Source organism: Chaetodon trifascialis, chromosome 11 (genome assembly GCF_039877785.1).
Source record: "Chaetodon trifascialis isolate fChaTrf1 chromosome 11, fChaTrf1.hap1, whole genome shotgun sequence".
Taxonomy (NCBI): Eukaryota; Metazoa; Chordata; class Actinopteri; order Chaetodontiformes; family Chaetodontidae; genus Chaetodon; species Chaetodon trifascialis.
The window spans coordinates 19,828,352-19,851,546 of record NC_092066.1 but is presented as its reverse complement, the minus strand read 5'-3'; the positions used below and the strand labels follow the sequence as shown (position 1 = coordinate 19,851,546).

At 41.0% G+C, this 23,195-nt stretch overlaps 1 pseudogene; it reads left to right on the top strand.

Moving 5' to 3' along the window:
• Window positions 1-7,772: 7,772 nt before the first annotated feature.
• On the top strand, window positions 7,773-22,580 carry LOC139338836 (solute carrier family 22 member 13-like; annotated as a pseudogene).
• Window positions 22,581-23,195: the final 615 nt, after the last annotated feature.

Here is a 23,195-nt window from a genome sequence, read left to right as displayed (position 1 = left end):
TCCTGTGATACATCATGGCCAAAGACAGAATTCAGATGGATCTAGCGAAAGAGACAGCCTTCCAGATCCTCAAGGCATGGTTCACATCAGCACCCATCCTCCAAATCCCCAACCCAGAGTGCCAGTTCATTGTGGAGGTGAACGCATCAGATGTAGGAGTGGGGGCTGTGTTATCCCAATGCTCAGCCAATGACCAGAAGCTCCACTCATGTGCCTACTTATCCCGAGGTCTGTCTCCCACAGAGAGAATGACATTTGTGTGGCGGCACCTTCCCAGGTCTGGACCCACCATTAAGATCTAGAATACATTTGCACAGCCCAAAGTCTCATCTCCAGACAGGTTCGGTGTTCGCTGTTTTTCACTCGTTTCAATTTCTCGCTCTCCTACCGGCTTGGATCCCGCAACATCAAACCTGATGCCCTTTCTTGTCAGTTTCAAATAAAGGAAGAGAGAGATACTACCACCACTCACATTCTGCTTGCTTCCTGTCTCATAGTCCCCATCACATGGGAGATTGAAGAGAGAACGGCGTGGAAGGAGCGGACCAAGCTTGGGACTTGGTTTAGCCCTGAAAAGGGTCCACGTGTTGTTGCCTGAAGACAGGACCATGGCTGAGAGGATCGAAAGAGTCACATTGTTGGGTACAACACCTGATGAACAGGGTGGCACCTCTGTTGCCACTGCAGGAGGAACCCAGTGCAGAGAGGTTTTTGGCTTATGCAGTAGCAATGGATAAAAAACCCAGGATTAGCTCATCCCTGTCTGATCCCACTTCAGCCGTCTGATGTTGTCTTATAATTGTGAATATACCAGCAGGCAGTGTCCACAAACAACCATGTTGAAGTTTAGGTGTTTCAGAGACCAGCTCGCAATAGCAATAGAAACCGGTCTAAAAACAAACCTACACCTCATTTCAAGATCAGCACACCCATGGGCACACAGATGGGTGCAAGTACATTTATATATGTATATTGGCTGATCAGACCTTTTGGAAAACAAAGGGGATAACACCCCTTATCTGAAGACAGTCAAGTCAGGCAGGATTATTTAGCTCTACCTCCCGTATTGTCTACATTTTCCACAAGTTCTAGTTTCGATGGGAAATGCATTTGCAGGTATATAAAAAAAGCAATGATATGATTTCCTAAATACACCGCCTCTACATAGTTAGAAAATTATGTGTTACTGTATTCAACATAAATCAGAAGGTGAAAGCTGGACTAAAAACGCATGAAACTGTTGTGCCACAGCGATGCATTCATTTAACTGTAGCAACCTGTGCACTACAATATAGAATCCACTCTCAATCACCATTTCTTGCCAAACAACTGCCAGATTGTGACGTGCATGCGCGAGCATAACATGTCTGGGGTGACCAATGATAGCCCGCTGTGACTTCTTTTCAAATGCAAACGTTTTTGTTTTAAGGGTTTCATTAAAATGCTGATTTTAATGTTAAGAAAATCTTAAATGTTAAGAAAATTCTCCAAGTCATTTAGGGTGGGCCAGTTGTACAAATGGGACCCAGGTCAGTCAGGCCCACTCCTAACGCCGCGCCTGGTGTAGGATAATCATGCCAGCTGTGTGGCAACAGTTGCAGAGAAGTCGAAAACTAGCAATGACACTTGTGGTGCCCTGTACATTGTTTTGCACTAAGTGTAAGATAGAGCCCAAAGTAATAGACATGCAGATATAAAGAAAAGGCTACTAAATAACATCCAAGTGTTTGGATGTCCCAGTGAGCACTGTTAATCAATTGTGAGGAAATGTAATCCATCCCTCAAACCTCAGCGTCTCAGCAGGAAGGAGACTTGGAAGGGAAGCCACCAACAATCCAACAAATACACTGGAGGGGCTACAGAGTTCAGTAACTGAGAGTGAAGTAAAGGCCTTACCAGTCAATCATGTCAAGGGCTTTGCATAAAATTAGCCTGTATGTCAGGCTGGCTTGAAAGAAGCCATTATTCAAGAAAAACACACCACACAGTGGCACAGTGGAACGGTGGAAACGTTGTCACCTCACAGCTAGGTTCGATTCCTACCTAGGGCGCTCTGGGCGCTGAGGGCATGTCCTCCACCATGCCTTCGGTCCTATGCCTATCTTGAGGAAAGGAGCCTTTCTGTGTGGAGTTTGCATGTTCTCCCCGTGTTCACCTGGGTGATCCTCTAAAAAACATGCATGAAGATCACCACCTGACCAATGGTGACAAAAAAGAAACTGGGTCCCCGGGCGCCGTTCGGCTGGCAGCCCACCGCTCCTGGTCTGCCACAGAGGAAGGACTACCAGGATGGGTCAAAAGCGGAGGAAGAATTTCACCAATGCTTGGCGTGTGTGTAGCATGTTCTATGTTGTGTGACAAATAAAGGGATGTCTTTCTTTACCTTTAAGCAGGACAACAACCCCAAGCACAAGACCAGAGCAATACAGGTGGTAAAACATTAACTTTTTGTTTTACAGTAGCCAAAGTGCAGATTTCAGTCAGACAGATCGAGAATCTGTGGCACTTGTGGTTGACAAATGTCATTCAACCAATGTGAAGAACCTGGAACAAATGTGCCTCAAAGAATGGGGCAAAGACACTCCCAAATAGTGTGCAAAGTTGATGAGATACTGAACCCAAATGACTAAAGCTCTTGTTGTAGCAACATGGCTCTACCAAGCGTTAATGTGTGGGGGTTGATATTTACGCACCAGCATTTTTCCTTTAATAGGTCTGTTGAAGAAAAATTCATTTTACCTTTGAAGAATTACTTATTTATTTACTTATATAGGTTTGCAATGAAAATACTGGACAATGTTAATGTGTACAGGTAGTCAAAGACAGTCAAATTGCTTAGTCATGTTGTCAATATAATAGCGTACTCTGGAGGGATGTTCTGATGGAAACTATGGCTAAAGTTTTAATGACAATTATTGTAAATTGTGAGTTACACCTTAGTGTATGTCGGAGATTGATTGCAAGAGACTGGACAAGATTCACATTTACACTTTTACTGTTTGTACTGTAATTTGTTGACAGACCATGTCATTGCAATACAGAAAGGTACGGTGGCCGACAAGGGCAAACGCGCCGCAAACGGCAAAACACTGCAAACAAACACAAACACATAAAACAAATGCAACAGAAAAAGCCTGCAAGAGAAAAATGCTGCAATCACAGAAACGATTGCAGCAAATGTGAAAGAAAAATGCTGCAAATATCAAAACACACACAACCCCAAAACAACTGCAAGAGACAAACGCTGCAAATTCTCTCCACAAAACGGAAGTGAGCCAGGCCACTAGGGGGACTCGACCTGAGGGATGGACCAGTCCTGTAGGACCAGACCATAGAGATATAAAGAGTAGACGCCGCATCGACTACTACTGCCTGTTGGTGCTGATGAGCCGTGGGGCCACCGTCTTCGACCAGTCACCCGCTCCACTCAGTGCTGTTTGGCAGGCGCAAAGAAGTGTCAGCGCATTTAATCCATCTTATACCACGGTCTGAGTGAATATTCGATTCTGATTGGCTGCAGGGTGTCCATTAAAAAGTGTTGTAGGACACCTATAAAAAAGTTCCGGTCAAATAGCCTGATTGTTATAAATTATTGCGCTGGCTCAAACGCTAGTTGGTAACCGTGGCAACAGAAACTCAGAACATATGTTAACATACGTCATTTCACAGTTTATTTATCACAACGGCACACAAAGGCTATATATAAATATTTACAAATATAAACAAAATACTGACTAATGAACACATTATATCCCAGAAAGCAAAAATCCATTGAATCAACATTGAGATATGGTCATGGCTTAAAATTGAATCAACATTGATGTCAGACATTGAAAGTAACATTGAAAGCGCTCGTTATGATCAACATTGAAATAATGTTGAATTTTCAATCAGTCTAAACATTGATTCAATATTTATTCAACTACATCATTTTCAACATTGAAACAATGTAGAATTGTCAATTAATCTGAACATAGAATCAATATTGATTCATTTATAAATGCATTGAAATTACATTGATTCTACATTGCAACAATGTTATTAATTAAAGGACCATTACAGCACTTTTCAGCCTTCATCTGTAGGTTTTAAATATGCTTCATGCAAGGCAAATTGCATGAAGCATATGCGATATGAAGCGTCATTTTGCCGGGCGACACGATGGACGCGATGCGCGGCGCGATGGACGCGTTGGCCGCGAAAATCGCTCTCATCGCGTCGCCCCATCGTGTTATCGCTTCATCGCTCGAGTTGAAATAGTTGAACTTTTGCGGCGGATTCGCGTGAAGACGCGCCGCGACAGCCTATCAGCGTTGAGATCATCATCGACGTGCTGACGTATGGACGTGGTCGACGAGAGAATGAAATGGCGGAAGAAATGTCTTGTCACGCGACGCGATGACGCCGCAAGGGGTTTTTGTACCAGCGTCAAAACTGGAGTATCTGGCGAGACGCGATTTCATTTGAGGAGCGATTTTAGGCGTTTGGTGGGAACGTAGCCTTTTTGTACCAGCGTCAAAACTGGAGCGTCTGGCGCGACGCGATTTCATTTGGAGCGCGATTAAATAATTTTCATCACGTTTGGTGGGAACGTAGCGTTAGCCTGGCAGGGGGCAAGTAAAGCCTGGTGGCCCGCCAGGCTTATAATACACTGGGGAAAACCCTCAACCCTCAGCGTAGCCTCTGCACACGGACACACTAGCGTTAGCTAGTGTTATCTAGAATGCTAGCACTAGCTAATGCTAACGACGCTAATAAGCTACAACCTCACGGTAATAATTCACAAAGTTGACATGCTGGTGAAAATACATTGTGTTCTCATTAGGACTTACCAGTTTGTCTTCTTTTGTCACTCGAAGGTAATAAAAGCCACTAAAAGCTGCCAACCGCTGCCAACTGTTGACTGGTTTGAACTGGTTTGGTCTCAGGAGAGAGCAAGTCTCGTGGGCGGGGGCACAGGTGCACAGCCACAGCATGCCATACATTGAAACCATGTCTATTTAATGTTGACATTTCAACATTGAAAACCCAGCATCTATACAATGCTGATTCAACAACATTTTTTCAAATGTTGAAATGGTAGCTCTAATTAAATATTGAATAAACATAGATTTTTCAACTTCAACCAAAAATAACCAATTTCACCAAAATTCAATGTTGAATCACTGTATTTTGCTATCTGGGAAGGTACATACAAGTTTTTCACCGCAGGGCAATGATTTAAATAAAGTTAACATTAAGTCAAACAATGACTGCCAGGTGATGGTGGTGATTATATTCTCAATGACTTACCAGTTTGTATTGCTCGCACACAGAGAAGAACTTTAGACACGGATGGTTGAATTATGGCAACTACAAGCCACAAAAGCGCCTTTGAAAAATGAAGTCCCTTGAGATCTCACTGGTCTTGCAGAGGGAGGGAGGGAGGAGGCGAAGCAGTATCAGCACCACACATTGAAATCATGTCAATTCACTGTAGGGCATTTCAACATTGAAAAGTCATCATCTATTCTACATTGATTCAACAACGTTTTTTCAAATGTTGAAATGGTATCTGTGATTAAACATTGAATCAACATAGCTTTTTCAACCTCAACCAAAAATAACCAATCTGACCAAAATCCAACATTGAATTAATGTCTTTTGTTATCTGGGATTTCTAATCCTTAATCGTATATTGTCTCTTCAAATTATTAAAATAGTTGACTTTAGCGCCACTATCTGCTTCTCTATCATATATTAGTGTGTGTGTGTGCGTGTGTGTGTGTGTGTGTGTGTGTGTGTGTGTGTGTGTGTGTATTTACAGTCTAGGCTACATCAGAATATTCTATTACTTCTATTACGCCGAACCATTTGTCCTGTATCATAGCTACATGTATGACGTTTGCAGCAAAAAAAACGTGTGAAAATCATTTTAGTATTCAGAGAGTTACGATGGATTAAATGCGCTGACACTTCTTTGCACCTGCTAAACAGCACTGAGTGGAGCGGGTGACCAGTCCAAGACAGCGGCCCCACTGCTCGTCAGCGCCAACAGGCAGTAGCGGTCGATGCGGCGTCTACTCTTTATATCTTTATGGTCTGGCCCTACAGGACTGGTCCATCCCTCAGGTCGAGTTCCCCTAGTGGCGCACTTCTGTTTTGTGGAGTGAATTTGCAGCGTTTGTCTCTTGCAGTTGTTTTGGGGTTGTGTGTGTTTTGATATATGCAGCATTTTTCTTTCACATTTGTGTTGCGTGTTTATAAGTTTTTGCTTCTGCTTCATTTCTGTGATTGCAGCATTTTTCTCTTGCAGCGTTTTTCTGTTGCATTTGTTTTATGTGTTATCGTGTGGTTTTGGCTTTGCATCATTCCTGTGTTTGCAGCATTTTGCTGTTTGCGGCACGTTTGCCCTTGTCGGCCACCATAGAAAGGAAAAACAAAGAAAAAAACAACAAAACAAGAGTAGAAATGTGAGCATTCCTTAGGGAAAACTGCACATGCAGTGCTGTAGGAATTACAGTGCAGTCTTCCTATACCTCCTGACGTTCCACAAATTTCCCTTCATTAGAGAAAGTCAAGATTCACCTGGGAGCAATTTACCAATTCAGGACAGATTTAGAAAAAAAAGTCTAGTGGAAATGTATAGAAATATGCTTGACATATTATGACAACTTGTTCAACCATTTTGCATGTAAAGACTGCGATGAACTAATGCCTAAATGTTGTGGGGGGTGAGACTATTCAACAGAGACCCATTATAATACATTTTGATCAACATGACATAAGCAATTGATAATGTAGGAAACAGCAGAGAATTGTACAAAATCATTTGGATGGATGTACCAAAGCATTTAGGACTTGTTCAAAGAAATGAGAAACTGCTTTTTTGATGTGCACATGTGACACGATGATGTGAAGATTGAACAAGTTGTTTTGAGAATTTCAATTCTGATCTGAGAAATGTACCAAGCGACTGAGGAAAAACTGTAATATGAATGTCTTCATATGTGGACATCATTTTTCTCAGAATTACATCATGTAAAAAGACAATTCTTTGTTTTTACACTCATCAGGTCCCAATCAGCCCAAATAGCAAAGAGAAATTAAAAATGCATGCCATGCAAGAGTTTGGGTCTTAGGAGGTTAAAGAGGGTGGAATACTTCTGCAAGCAGGAGCAAAAGTGCTGGCAAAGAGACAAAATGTCACAATGACATTCTGACAGATATTCTTCAAAATGAGTTCTAGGTGACACATTTCGCTCCATTCAGATGAATAACAGTTGAATATTGACCAGTCATCTCTATATCAAAGTGTTACACAATTAAGTTAAAAATCAATGGATGAAACATCCATCCATCCATTTTCTATGCCGCTTATCCCTTTCGGGGTTGCGGGGGGGCCGGAGCCTATCTCGGCTGTCAACGGGCAGGAGGCGGGGTACACCCTGGACCAGTCGCCAGCTGATCGCAGGGCACATACACACAACCATTCACATTCACACTCACACCTAGGGGCAATTTAGAGTCACCAATCAACCTAATGAGCATGTTTTTGGTCTGTGGGAGGAAGCCGGAGTACCCGGAGAGAACCCACGCATGCACGGGAAGAACATGAAAACTTCACACAGAAAGGCCCGACCCGGGAATCGAACCTGCGACCTTCTTGCTGTGAGGCACGCACACTACTTGCTGCACAGTGCCCATGGATGAAACAAATGGTGAGTATTTAAACCTAAGGTGCAATCTTTTTTAAACACAAAATTGACATCAAGCAATCAACCAACATTGACATGGCTGATTTTGGAGAGATCCTGAGGAGCATTGGAGAATTTGGATTATTCCAGCAGCGTAATCTGATTGCACTTGCTTTACCAAATCTCAGTCAGTCTTTTTTGTTAGTGTAGCAGAGAGAATCTCAGGCCAGACTGCAGCCTCTCCAAAAAGTAGGTCAACTCCTCCCCTTTCCCAACCCCCGAAATTGGCAGAGCCTATTTAAGACACCTGTGGCATGTAGGCTGCCTCTCTCCCTTTGTCTGTGCCTGGTGGCTGCCTCATGGTCATGTCTCTGAGTTTCCTGCCTTTCCTGCACTGATGGCGTGGTCTTCTTGGTGCCCATGAACATTGATTTTAGTGGTGAATTGTGCTGAACTGAGTGAAGGACATTAGGGTAAATGTTGTACCTGCCCAGACACAATCGGCTGCTGTTTTGTGCTGTTTTAGCTGTTTAGTTTTGTTTTTTTATGTCTTCTAATCATGACCTTTTAGTGAAATTGTTATTAAAATTGTCTTTTAGCCTGAACCAACTGGTTTAATATAGTTTTAGTGGTTTCTTTGTTTAACATTTTCTTTCTTGTCCTTGCAGTGCAGTGGTTGCTGGCTAGCGGTGGAGGCTAGGCACTCTGGGTGGTTCCCTGCACCGGTTTGTTGTAGTGATAAGGGCACTGGGACACGATAGTCTGCACCTGTTTGCTGTGAGTTCACGAGTGGTGGGTAAGTACACTCCTGGGACACTTCCTTTGGTAGTTTGCCTCCCCCTTGCTAGCTTCCACTCACTCCCCCTCCCCTTTTTTGATAGTTTTTAATCATTTACTGGAAGCGTGTTCAGTAAAGTTACTGTTAAAAGAATAAATTATAATAAATTTTCATACATTCTTCCATAACTTGGACTTGCATTTATTGCCGATTTCTAATCCTCTCTCTTTCCCTCCACAGACACTTCCAGTTTAATAGTATTATTTTTTTGCTTAAACAATTAATAAATAGATCTTGATTTACTTTTGAACCACATCTCTGTCTCGTAGTGTTTGAACCTGTGTTTGCCTTATTGCTTAGAATTGGGTAAAACTCCTTGGGTGAAAGTCCCTAGGTGGCGTTGTCTGGCTTGCAATTGGCATCATTCTGTTATAACCCTCTGATAATATAAGCGAACCACCCCACTACACTGCCACATTAGCAAGCCTCAAGTGTTTTTACCGAGTCAGATCCAGAACGACACTGTAACACAGACTGGATCCTTCAGGCTCACTCTAACCTGACTGAAGATGAGCAGCTGAACCTGACGGTGCCCCGGGAGGAGGATGGGACCATCAGCAGGTGTCGGATGTTTGTCCCTGTGGACTGGGACATCGGTGCCATCAGGGAGTACGGACTCAATGAGACCACAGGGTGCCAGAATGGATGGGTGTACTACAACATACATTATAAAGCTACCATAGTCACTGATGTAAGTAAAGGCTGTAGACTAGCAGGCATTTTTTTTATTCAATTACCTTCATGAAACATTTCAATACAAATTGTACTTTTTTTTTTTTTTCTTTTTCCTAACAGTTCAATCTAGTTTGTGACCAGGCCAACTTGGTGGAAGTGATAGACAGTGTTAATGGCTGGTGTTTCTGTTGGTTCCCTGATATTTGGACCTTTTGCTGAATCGTAAGTGTATTTCATGAGTTATGGTCAAGTCAGTCAATCATATTTGTGTAGCCCAAATCACAAATCAGTCAAGGGGCTTTACAATCTGTACAGCATACGACACCCTCTACCCTTAGAACCTTGATTTGAGGAGCGATCCCTCCCCAGAACGGACACATGTGTGACAGATGTCAAGTGTACAGAACAAACATAAAATTTGAATATGGGCAATCAGGATGACAAAATTACAGACTGTAAGCATATGTGAAGAATGTGGATCTGTGAGGAAGTCAAGCGACTTCGTGAATCAGATGTATTAAGTAGAGGTCAACCAATGTGTTTTTGTTGGGACAAACCAATATTGATAATTAGTAATCAAGGAGACTGATTGCCAATATTTGGCCCAGATGGACATTTGTAGTAAAAATGAAAATCTTAGTGTCAAATCTTTGAATAACCAGTGGTCAAACGTAAATACATTTACAGTCAAGTCAAGTGTACTACACTCAAGACTCAAGTTAGATTTTGAATGCAGGACCTTCACTTCAGTATTTCCACGCTGTGGCATTGTAACTTCCTGAAACAAAAGATAACCCTATCCCTCCGCCTCACCTAATTTTACTCCTCTGCTCTTATCCACTAAAATGATAGAAAATCTACCATCTGTCAGAATCTGTGTAAATGCAGCATTAAAGACAAACATTTCCCAGTTTAAGCATTTCTCTTTCAATCATTAGTCTGCATTAGCTGCTCTCTTAATTTAGTGTGTTTATCAACTGTTCTTGAATAATAATCAACTGAATCATTTTGTTCATCTCTTTCTCTTGCAGGTTTGGTCGCAAACGAGCAACTCAAATTCCACTTCTTATATGCCTCATATTTGGTCTATTAGCAGCGCTATGCCCCAATGTCTACTTATATTTAATAGCGCAGTTCTTGGTGGGAATTGGAGCTGGAGGATTTCATGTCAACTCTATTATACTGGGTATGTATACTGAGCTTACATATGTAGGACAGGGTAGCAACTTTTGACTGTTTTAATTATTGGTTATAATCACCAATTCATTTTTATTCAGTCTATGAAATGTAACTGGTGAAAAATGTCCATCAAAGTTTGTTAAAGGCCAAGTTGACAGTTTAGTGTTTTGTATGACTGCTATTTCAGTTTCTGAAGTTCACTTACTTTTGAGATTAATGAAACAAGATAATATTTAATTTTAGAGGCAATCAATTAACCAACCAATCAATCAATCAATCAACTTTATTTATATAGCACATTTTAAAAAACCACAGTAGCCAAAGTGCTGTACATTGGGGAAAAAAAAACAATAATTGAGTTAAAAGTTACAAGCATAAAAGCAAGCAAGCAAGCAAGCAAACAAACAGGCATGACTGGTATGTCCACTGTGTGGAAACCTGGATGCTATCAGAGTTTAGTGTGGCTTTGACCTGGTCTTTATTGGACTTGAACAACAGAAAATAGCGTAACATTTACCAAACACATAGGTTCGTCTTAGCTCTTGTGATGTCAAGAGTGGAAACACACCATTTGAAAATGTAAGTCAACAGCCTAAGAGTATTAAATAAAAATAAAAGCTTGATCTTAAAATTTTCGTTTCCTACACTTATTTTACATTAGGGGTTGTTTTCACGTAATTGACAAAAAATTGTATATTTCCTTCATTGCAGCCACTGAATGGATCGGAGTATCCAAATGATCATGGGGAGCATGTGTGTCTCAGATATTTGGTGGAGTTGGACAGTGCATCCTCGCTGGTGTGACATACGTCATCCGAGACTGGAGACTGATTCAGCTAATTGCAGCCGCCATACTTCTGTTGCCTGCTATCTACATCTGGTACTGTATGCATTAACTTTTTAACAGCCCTTCACTGGTTGATTTGTAAATGACGAACTATTTAATCTGTCACTTTCTTTGTTTCTATCAGGTTTATTCCAGAGTCAGCCAGATGGTTGTTAAGCAGAGGACGGACAGAGGAGGCTAAACAGTTGATTGTCAAGGCAGCAGCCATCAACAAACACACTGTGCCAGAGTCTCTGCTGAAAAATGTATGAAGGCATAAATCTGCCACATGTAGCATTTAAGCATGTATTTTCTACTAGATTTTCTGACACATGTATAATAACTGACACCAAATGAGCTCACTGGTGAAATTTCCCAGACAATCCTTCCAAGGGACCCCCTGAAGAGCTTGTTGATGAGCTGGTAGAGTCACCAACGCTGGGTCCTCTATTTAAATGTTTCTCAACCGCTTTTCCACAATGAACATGTGGTTATTCATGCTCAAGTCAGTGGATACTGATTTACTTGGATCTATATTTTGTTGGTTATTTATTTATTAAGTTAATTGCCCCTTTGTGACGGAGCGGGAGAGACCGCTTCGTCCATCTCCGTTCCCGCGGGCCTCTCTCCCTTGTCCAGGAGAGAGACCGCGGCAGCGCGCTCATCGTTCACCGGCAGTCTGCTCAGACTGTTTCCCCACACAATCTCCCGCAAGTCCGCACTCATGCGTTCCTGCTCACATATTCCCTGTCATACACACTGTCGCAGTAGGGCGTTCGAGGGTGCACACTCGGCGCCCACACGTTTCCCCACATCCCACACAAAACGGTACAAGGACGCTCACCTGCTGATGCTGAGTTGGTCCGCCTCTGGTTCAGGGGCCAGTCCGAGACGCTACCTGGGTGCAGCTTAAATAGCGCATTGGGGCGCGCTGTTAGGCCAGCACGATAACTGGACTGATCCATTTGTTTGGTATTGAGTTGTTTTCTTATTTGCGGGGTTTTGTTAATTATTTAAGAAGCCATATGATGGGCATTTATGTTCTATTCTGTTCTGTTCTATTTGTACAACATGGTGGTAGTAATTGTGTCATTTTTTTTCCTGTGTGTTTTACCCGCAATTGTGAAACCACCCCATTTAGTTATTGTTGGTCCGCCCGGGGGAGGGGCTATGGGATATATAAAGGGAGCATTTCTGCTCTGCCTGGTGAGTGTGAGTTGGAGCTGCAATGAAAGCTGGAGTTGTTGTGAGTTTTTTTTTGTACATACTTATTTTTGGGTTGTTGCTGATTTTTGGTTCCTGGGAGTTTTTTTTTTCCACTGGTTGTATTTTGGTGACAATAAAAATCCACCAAACGGGACTTTTGCAGCTGTGCCATCATTTTTTATCCATTGCATTCAACGAACCCATGACACCCTTATTAATTATTTTAGAGAGAGAGAGATTTCTCATTTGATATTGATTTAATTTGTCATTATTAGTTATTAACTTTTTATTTCTTGTTTTTGTCTGTTGTATTAATGCAAGTTTTTAGTAAAATATGAATTACTTTATACGTGAAAAGTATACAGAATGTGTGTAGTTAATACATTTTCTGTGTTACATTAAATAATCAAATAAGAAACTTTTCAACTAACACTGCTCCCAATAGATCACACACACACACACACACACACACACACACAATGAAAAAGTCACCTGTGTGATATCAGTGTGCAATATCTATGCAATATTCATATTTCCTATGTGCAATAATGTGAATTCAACCATTGCCTGGTTTTACTAATTCTATTGTTTACTTACATGTTATATTGTGTTTTTTTTAACTGATACTTCTTACTTATGCGCTATCCCCTTTGCTTGTAAAATTGCAAATTTCTGTGCTGTGGGATGAATAACAGATTATTTTATCTTTTAATGTTTCTGCCACAGATTGCAGTCAAAGAAAATGTGAACAAAGGAGGCATAAAAATAATTTTTAGATCACCTCTACTGACCAGATATCTCTTCATTGTTGAATCGGCATGGTAAGTTGAAATGATACATAAACAGTTCTGTATTAATACTGATCACTAATATTGTAACCTTTGATTTATAGTCATTTTATGGTAGCACACTGTCACAGTCCTGTCTGGTTTGTTGTTTTCTGGGTTTTTGTTGTGTGTTCACACTGTTTCCCTCCTGTGTTCCTGTGCTCCTCCCCAGCCTGCATTTTCCTGCACACTTTCTCCCCACACACGCTTACTTTGCTTTAGTTTTAGTTAGTAAAATTAGTAAAACCACTGTCTGCCTACTGTCTCCTGCAATTGGGTCCACCTGCTCTGCACAGAGTGACTCCACCAATTATGGACCCAGCAGATGCTGTATCTGATTTCTGACCTGATTTCTGACCTTCTATAGTTACAAGATTTTTGGAGGAAAGTCTCTTGTGAGGCACACAGGGAGGCAGCTATGTCTTTGGCAGAAGAGACAGTGTTCTTAAAGCCTTGGTTAAGGAACTCCATACCTGGACGGGTCACGGACATTTTAACACCCCTGCTTCCCAGCCAGCTAGCATCCAGCATGCTAGCCTCCAGCTAGCTCTGCCTTTTCCTCTTTCTGAGTTTTTTCTGCTAGACCTTGCTCTAGAGTATGACAGCCTCCAGACTGCTTGCCTCCATCCAGTTCACCAATTTGCTACCACAGCAATAGTCAGTTCCCTGCCTGATTCTACCCTGGAGCCACTTTCTGCTATGTTTCCAGAAGGAAACGTTGCTCCTCTCAGCTGCCCAGCTCCTCATTCTCACTACTGCTGCCCTCCAGTCCTGCTGCTCTGCTGCCGGCTTCCAGCCGCCAGATCCCATTCTAAACCTCCAGCCTCGTTGCCAACCTCCAGAGTAATCCCACCTACACTTCTAGCCTCCTGCCTGACCTCCAGAGGGGTTTGGTTTTCATTGTAGGCCTCCTGTCTGTGTTCTGGACAGTCTTTTGCTGCTGGACAAAAAATTTGTATCCTCCTTGGTGTCATGTTTCCGTCACTGTGGACCTGCAGCCGATAAATATGCATGATGACAGAGTCATTTGATCTGGGAGTAATTTCCAATTGTACCTCACTGAGGATAAAAGCCAGATGTTAGTGGGTGTTAGGTAGATATTAAAGCCTCTTTCACATTGGACAAAAAACCCACTGTCTACCAGATACCCTTGGGCTTTGCTTTATTTCAGATTCTGCCACTCCCATCTGGCCTGCAATCACCTATTTCCCCTCACCTGAGCCTCATCATCCATCTCCCCACCTGCACCTCATTTCCTCAAAAGCCCTGGGACACAAATACCAGCTGCTTTTCCTCCGTCAGTAGTCGGACCATTATAATTCCTTTGTTGCCATGTTGCTTTGCTTTGGAGTGACTCATCCCTGCACTTTCCCGCCTGTTAAGTTACCTGTGCCTGCCTGTATGCTTATATGCATATTCAACTGATCATTAAGCAACTGTTTAAAAATCAGTGTACATCTGTTGTAGATGTTCTATAATGTGTTCTTGTTTTAAAGGTTTTCATTGAATCTTTGCTACTACTGCCTCTCCTTGGCCATGGCAAACTTGGGCCTGAATATCTTTGTGACACAGCTCATGTTTGGTGCTGTTGAAATACTGGCTAATTTACTCTCCATGTGGCTGTTGGAAGTTTTTGGGAGAAGAATTTTGTTCATTTCAACTCATCTGACTGGAGGTCTCTTCTGCATAGTTATTCTAGCTGTTCTCCAAGGTGAGCCGTTTGGTTTGGTTAGCAAAATGACAGTTTCATGTTCTTGTCCTGTTCATCAAGGCAAATTGTTTTGTTTTGGTTTGGTTTCAGGACATACCACTGCTCTCTTGTGTTTAGTTGTTGCAGCATGTGTTTTTCCTGATCTGGGCTCTTTCTGTATGTAGTGTATTTCTGCAGGAGCTGTTTCCAACATCTGCTAGGTAGGTGTCAGGCTAATGAGACGTATTTAACAATGATGTCCATTAGAACTACTATCCTACTCAGGTGTTCAGTGTCTTGGCATACTGGCAACAAGTTATGAAAGGTTAAAAGTAGGAATGCACCGATCTGATATTGGTATCGGTATCGGTTCTGATACTAAAGAAAAGATCTAAATCTGGTATCGGTGACAATGGACCCGATACATAGGGGCCGATCTATTCAGTCTAACGCTATGCTATAGGCACTGTGAGTTGCGTCATGCGCAAGGAACACGCAGTGCTGAAGCTCACATAATGTGGACCGCGTTGTTTTCAAAATAGAGCAAGCGAAAGGATCAGCTGTCTGGAACTTTTTCACACTACCTCAGCTCGACGGCTGCTTGCAATACCAGCACAGTAAATGTTTCGAGGGTCGGTGGTAAAACGTCAAGTTATAACACAACCAACTTAATCATTCACCTACAGAGATTTCATGCCAGGGAGCACGCTGACTTCATTGAACTGAATAAACAAAAAGGAGGTGGTAAGATGCAGCTAACTTTGAAGGAAAGAGGTGAAAAATTTAAACCTAATGGTGTGCAGGCAACAAAAATCACGGAGAGGATGTCCTGTGTCACTTTTAATTTTAACTGCACACCGGCTGGATGAGAATTATGTGCAACACAGTGCAATGCTCAATGCTACAAACTTCCGTGGGTCACACACCAGCGACGCGATCGCAGCTACGCTGAAGGACATGTTTGACATACGTTGAGTAAAGTCCACGTGATTCTAAGGGACAACGCCAGCAACATGCGAAAGGCATTGCACACACTATGCAGCTGGTTTTCAACGAGAGACTTCTATCACAGCGCTGCGAGTGATGCCGTTGCAAGTGGGAGACAGATTGTTGCACACTTTATATTCCTTTTATATTCCTATTTGCACTAACTGAACCAGTTACACTTGTTATATTTTTTTACATGTTGTTTGACCAAGCTAGAGAAGCATTTGATTTAAGATTGTTGTACTGGTGCATAGTTATTAAAAAAATAACTACATACCTACAAACATACCATTTGTTAGGTAATTCAGTGCTGTTTTTCTGGATCGGTATCGGATCGGTATCTGCTGATTACTAAACCTTAGATACCTGTATCGGTATCGGAGGTGAAAAAAGCGGATCGGTGCATCCCTAGTCAAAAGCAAATGTGCTATTTGACCTATACTGTATGTGGAGGTGTTAACTGTTATAACGTCCGTCTTTCAGACAAACGGCCACAGCTTTAGGGGCCATGTCAGCAAAAGCAGGTGCATTACTGGCTCCACTGCTCAACATCTTGGCCATGTACCACTGGTCCATACCCACCACAGTCTTCAGCAGCCTTACACTGGTCTGTGGAGCCCTCGGCTTTCTGCTTCCTGAGACCAGGAGAAAAGAGCTTCCTGAGTCAGCTGAAGAGGCCACAACCAACAGGTGGGCAAATGTGTTACTTCATTTTATATGTTGTTGGACAAGTTTATATCTCTCAATTTTCACCACTTCCTCCCTTGATATCTCCCATCTGTCCTTTGTCTTTTAGAAATGGTGTCTCCACAAGAAGAGAAAATCTGAAATCAACAGAATTTTACACATTCAGTATGAATTTGCTTCAAACAATACATCAGTCATCACTTTTTGTCCATCAGTGTTCCCAACCTCTGATGTGAGGTCATAAGGAGATATTGCTAAATTTTAAGGGGTAACAAACCAAAAAGGGTGGGAACCACTGACTTGCATCATACCATGCCAACAAACCTTAAACAGTTGTGATAATTTGGAGCTATACATACATGTTTTGACCACATGTTTTCTATATTTGCCTTTAAAGACTTGTAATATACTGATATCATATTGCAGCTCACACTTAGATTACCCTGACAGCACACTCACTCAGTTATATAGACATTTTAGCAACATAAAGAATTGCCCACACGTTACAGTACCAGGCATACAGTATTTCCATAGATACAAGGTACCACTATTCCATAGACAGAGCAGTTAGCATTTCAGAAGGTTAATGTACCTAGCTTAACCATCATCAGGTACTCAACTTCATTACTTCATAATACACGAACGGACTGTTCTCCAAATAACCATTTATTATTTTATCTGAATAATAAACGTGCCTATGCAGCTAAAACCCTGATCCGAAAAAGGTTGTGATGCTGTGTAGAACATAAATGAAACAAAATGTGACAGCTTGCTGATCCTTTTTGACATTTACTCAGTTGAAAACAGAACAATATACAAGATACTGTATTTAATGTTTGGATCAAGGTTGTATTCTGTTGAAGTTTATATAAATAGTATGTATTCAGCAGCATCAAACATCCTTTGTATCCAGATTATCAGCTTAATATGCTACATGTCCAGAAATTGTCTAACCAATGTTATGTCTGAATTAGTGCTGTCAATTGATTAAAATATTTAATCACGATTAATGGCATGAATGTCATAGTTAACTCGCAATTAATCACAAATTAATTGCACATTTTTATCTATTCTAAATGTCTTGAATTATCATTTTAATTCTGTGATCAACATGGAAAGTGGATAGGCTTGCTTCGTGCATATGTTTTTTAATTGAAAACAACAATCTGTAGTGTTATTTTTCACACTAATATTCTCACTTTGAGCAGTCATTCACATTTGGATGAATCAAATCTCACACAATTTAACACTGTCAATAAACAGATAACAAAAAAAAAAAAATACTTGGTTACAAAGTGCACATCATTGTAAACTAGGACTCAGGCTATAGTGCAGTTAAAACATGGCTTAAACTTTCCTTTCATAAGTTTTCTTTGAGCATAATAGCATCCATACACCTCAGTCGAAAGCCATCCATTGTTACCTGGTTTTGACAAGGAAGCGGCGAATTCGCATTTGCCGTGTGTTTGGCCATCAAGTGGTATTTCAGACTGGATGTGCTACGGTGATAATTCAGTTCACACAGACAATACACACAGATAACTTTAGTCTTGTCAGTCGACCCATCTGCCAACTTTTTGAAACTAAACTTTCCATTCAGAATCTCGTTCGCATCCAATTTGGCGTTTCGCGCTTAAATCACACCTAGTTATCACTCTTGAATCCCTGAGCCGCATTGTTGGAAAGATGCTGTCCTGCAAATGCCCTGATTTAGGTGGATCACTCATGGGTTATGATCCTTTGAGGGTAACCTCTCAGATGAGTTATAACGTGTTGTCTTAGATTGTTCCTTTACCTCTGAAATAAAGGAGCTTGACAATTTTCTCACTTTATCTTTCATTTCTCCACCATGGTTGATCTGTTATTGGCTGTTGTCTGAAAGGCTCGTATTAGATGTTTCGTCAGTGACAAAAATCATTTTTTTCATGTGTCGGCTGCACTGGATTAACCCCAGTACTCTTCTCCTCTGGTGGCCAGCTAATTCTTAGTTCTCCCTTAACATCAGCATCGCTGTTATACCCCAGCTCCCTTGCAGACGACTTTGTAACAAACACACCAGCAGAGGACTCTCTGGGGCTATCAGGTTTGTTTAAGTTGCTTTTTGTTATTTTGGGAGTGGACACAGCATCTGGCTCATCTGGGCCTTTATTTTTCTGAAGCCACTGGTCTTTATGTTGCTTGTGGCCAAATCCTTGATCATAATTTCCTTTCCTTTTAAAAAGCTGTTGGTAGTGAGAAATGCAGTAGAACTGTCTGTAAGGAGATGAATAGTTGTGTATGCTGCAATAAAGTAACATAAAACAAATATTGTGAACATATGGTGTAATTTCTATATTCTTCAATAATTATTTGTTCTAGGTCAGTTGCTGTGAATGATTTCATTATGTAATTCATAAAATCTTCTCTGACATTTTTTTGCTGAGTAATGTCCATATATTCATATCATTTCAAAAATCATTGTATTGATTAGTGCGAATATTGTTGTTACTGTATGATTGTTGATTTGAGTCATTTTTATCATACTGTGAAAAGTATCTCACCTGAGCTTCTTCTTACAGTGTTTACAGCAGAAACAGTTGTTGTGCAGGACAAGTTTATTGGCCAATATTTTTTCCATTGGATAGACAGGTGTCAGACGGGCAGAACACATTTCCTTGGGTGGTAACTGAAACTGTGATGATAAAACAAATTCAGTTTAAGGTAACAAAGATTTTGCTGTATGTTAAACATTTGAATCTGGACAATCAAATCAACTAATGGAAGGAGGCAGAAAAAGAGAGGACTTTTGAAATTTCATATAAGAGTGTGAATTCCTTGCGTTGTGCAAGACTGTTACAATTTTTTGAGGACTCAGAGGCAGCAGACTCCTGTCCCAGTTCGCTATTTACATCATGGCAACTTTGAGGATTACTCTCTGTTTTTGGTTTAAATGTTGACACGTGTGACTTTGGTTGTTCAGCAGGCCTTCTGGCAGCTGAGTGAATGGAGATAAATTATGGGGAAGACTGGAAAGACTATCTGATAAGTGGCTTCATGCTCACTTGTCTGGGCACTTTTGTTTAGAAGGACTTGAATATGAAACTCTTTGCATTTTCACATCAGATGGATCTTTGATTTGACCTGAGTTGGCCTTGCCTGACACAATACTTATCTTCCTGATGTTGTTGGCAGGTTAATGTTTTGCTCAGATTTTAAAGATTCATCAAATAGTCCTGACAACCCTGCAATGTCAGCCTCAGATTTCAGATTGAAGACAGAGTACAAAGCCTTTTTAATTGCCTCTTCAATGTCAAGAAGTTTTGCGAATGTTTGTTCCTTCAGATTTATTATTTCCTTGCTTCCTTTTCCAGATCTTCAAATGCAGTCTCGACTGAGGAGATGCTTTCTAGATCATCGTCCTGTATCTCTATTTCAACTTTCTTTTCCTCCATTTTACTTTGCTTTGCATTCTTGGATGGTGTTTCCATCCAAACATGGACATTGTCATATAATGTCTTCAAGCAGTTAATGGATGCACCGCTGGTCTCTCGCTCTATCTCTTGCAATTGAGACAGGATTCCTTTGAGTTCCTCTCATTTTCTCAAATTTTCAAAGATTTCCATTGCAGCTTTCACATTTCCAGTGTCGAGGGCCAGTCAGTGGTTATGAACAAACTCTTGCGCTGACTTTTTTTTTAATTTTATTTTTTTTTGCCAAATGCATCCGGCCAGCAGGAACAAAGCAAAAGGGGTTGGTGTTCAGAAAAGGTGTTTAACAATGTGATTGGGCCTGCTCAATGTCAATCAAGCCGCTGATCAACTGTCTGGTATTATGGGCCAGTCAGACCAATATTTAAAATAAAAAAAAAAGTGGCCGACTATTGGCCCAAATAGCATGTCAGCCCACCGGGAAAATGCCCGCTATGCAGGATGATCAGTCTGTCCCTGACCTTAACTGTCTGTGAAGGTAATCTGGGGATGGTCAAGTCAGTTAGCTCTACCTCCTGCATTGTCTACATTCTCTACAAGTTCTAGTTTTGATGGGAAATGCATTTGCAGGTATAAAAAAAAGCAATGATTTCCTAAATACACCGCTTCTATATAGTTAAAAAATGATGGGTTACTGTATTCAACATAAAACAGAGGGCGAAAGCCTGACTAAAAACGCATGAAACTGTTGTGCCATAGCGATGCATTCATTTAACTCTAGCAACCTGTGCCTACAATATAGAATCCACTCTCAATCACTACTTTTTGCCAAACAACTGCCAGATTGTGACATGCGTGCAAGAGCGTAACATGTCTAGGGTGACCAGTGATGGCCCACTGTGACTTGGCTAGACCTCACGTGATAATAGCCGAATAAGTGTTGCATATTTATCTTTTTTTTTTATCAAATGGAAACGTTTTTGTTTTAAGAGTTTTATTAAAATGCTGATTTTAGTCATTAAAAATAAATGTTAAGAAAATTCTCCAAGTCATTTAGGGTGGGCCCAGGCCCATCAGGCCCACCCCTAAAACCGTGCCTGTTGTGGGACTATCGTGCCAGCTGTGTGGCAACAGTTGCAGCCATCACAATGACAAGTCGAAAACTAGCAATGACACTTGCGCTGCACTGTACGTTGTTTTGCACTAAGTGTAAGATAGAGCCCAAAGTAATAGACATGCAGAAATTAAGAAAAGGGTACTAAATAACATCCAAGTGTTTTGATGTCCCAGTGAGCACTGTTAATCAATTGTGAGGAAATGGAATCCACCCCTCAAACCTCAGCGTCTCAGCAGGAAGGAGTGCCACCATTAAGGAAAGCCACCAACAATCCAACAAATACAATGGAGGGCTACAGAGGTCAGTAACTGAGAGTGAAGTAATGGCCTTACCAGTCAATCATGTCAAGGGCTTTGCATAAAATCAGCCTGTATGTCAGGCTGGCTAGAAAGAAACCATTATTCAAGTAAAACACACCACAACACGCCTTGATTTTGCCAGAAAGCATGAGAATGACCCAGCTAACATGGGAGAGAAAGTATTGTGGCAGATGAGACCAAGAAAGAGCTTTTTGGCCAAAATTAAAAGCTGCATGTGTGATCCAAACCTAACATTACCTCAACAAACACCATACCCAAATTGGAGCAGGGTGGTGGTAACAATACCTTTTCTCAGCAGGGAATGGGCATTTTGTGAGAACTGAAGGACAAAATACAGGGAGACACTACAAGAGAACCTGTTTTAGCACGATGCAAAACTGAAGCTTCAGAGGAAGTTTACCTTTAAGCAGGACAACAAGCCCAAGGAAAAGACCAGAGCAATACAGGTGGTAGAACATTAACTTTTTGTTTTACACTGGCCAAAGTGCAGATGTCAGCCTGATTGAGAATCTGTGGCACTTGTGGTCGACAAATGTCATTCTACCAATGTGAAGAACCTAGAACAAATGTGCCTCAAAGAATGGGGCAAAGACACTCCCAAATAGTGTGCAAAGTTGATGAGGTACTGAACCCAAATGACTAAAGCTGTTATTGTAGAAACATGGCTCTACCAAGCGTTAATGTGTTGGCATTGAATACTTATGCAAGCAGCATTTCTCATTTAACAGGTCTGTTGAAGAATAATTCATTTTACCTTTGAAGAATTACATGTGTACTTACTTATATGGGTTTGCAATGAAAATAATGAACGGAAAAATCTTTGTCTGATATCTTTAACCTCCTAGGGCCTTGCATCCACACATGTGGACATCACATTTTGGGTTGTCTGGACTAAATTTTGCTATTCAAATTTACAGTTTTTCTCAGTCGCTTTGGTACATTTCTAAAATCATCCTTGACATTTGCAAAACAGTAAGTGCATTTCTCAAAACAATTCGTACAAATAGCAAAACACCATTGATTACCTGCAAAAAGCAGTTACTTCCTCAAAGTCCTTAGTTTATCTCTCAAAAGTAAATATCTGTGTCCATGAACATGTCAGTGCCATCAGAATAACAAGTCCTTGTGTCAATGTGTACAGATAAGACAGTCAGATTGCTTAGTCATGTTGTCAGTATAACAGTGTACTCTGGAGGGATGTTCTGATGTAAACTATGGCTAAAGTTTTAATGACAATTATTGTAAATTGTGAGTTACACCTTAGTGTATGTTGGAGATTGATTGCAAGAGACTGGACAAGATTCACGTTTACGCTTTTACTATTTGTACTGTAATTTGTTGACAGACCATGTCATTGCAATACAGAAAGGAAAAGAAAGCACTGCATAGCACAAAGAAAAAAAATAATAAAACAAAAGTAGAAATGTGAACATAGGACAATCTCCTTAGGGAAAACTGTACATGCAGTGCTATAGGAATTACAGTGTGGTCTTCCTTTACCTTCGTAACGTTCCACAAATTTCCCTTCATTAGAGAAAGTCAAGATTCACCTGCGAGCAATTTACCAATTCAGGACAGATTTAGAAAAAAAAATTGTGGAAATGTATAGAAATATGCTTGACATATTATGACAACTTGTTCAACCATTTTGCATGTAAAGACTAATGAACTAATGCCTAAATGTTGTGGGGGGTGAGACTATTCAACAGAGACCCATTATAATACAGTTTGATGACATGACATAAGCAATTGATAATGTA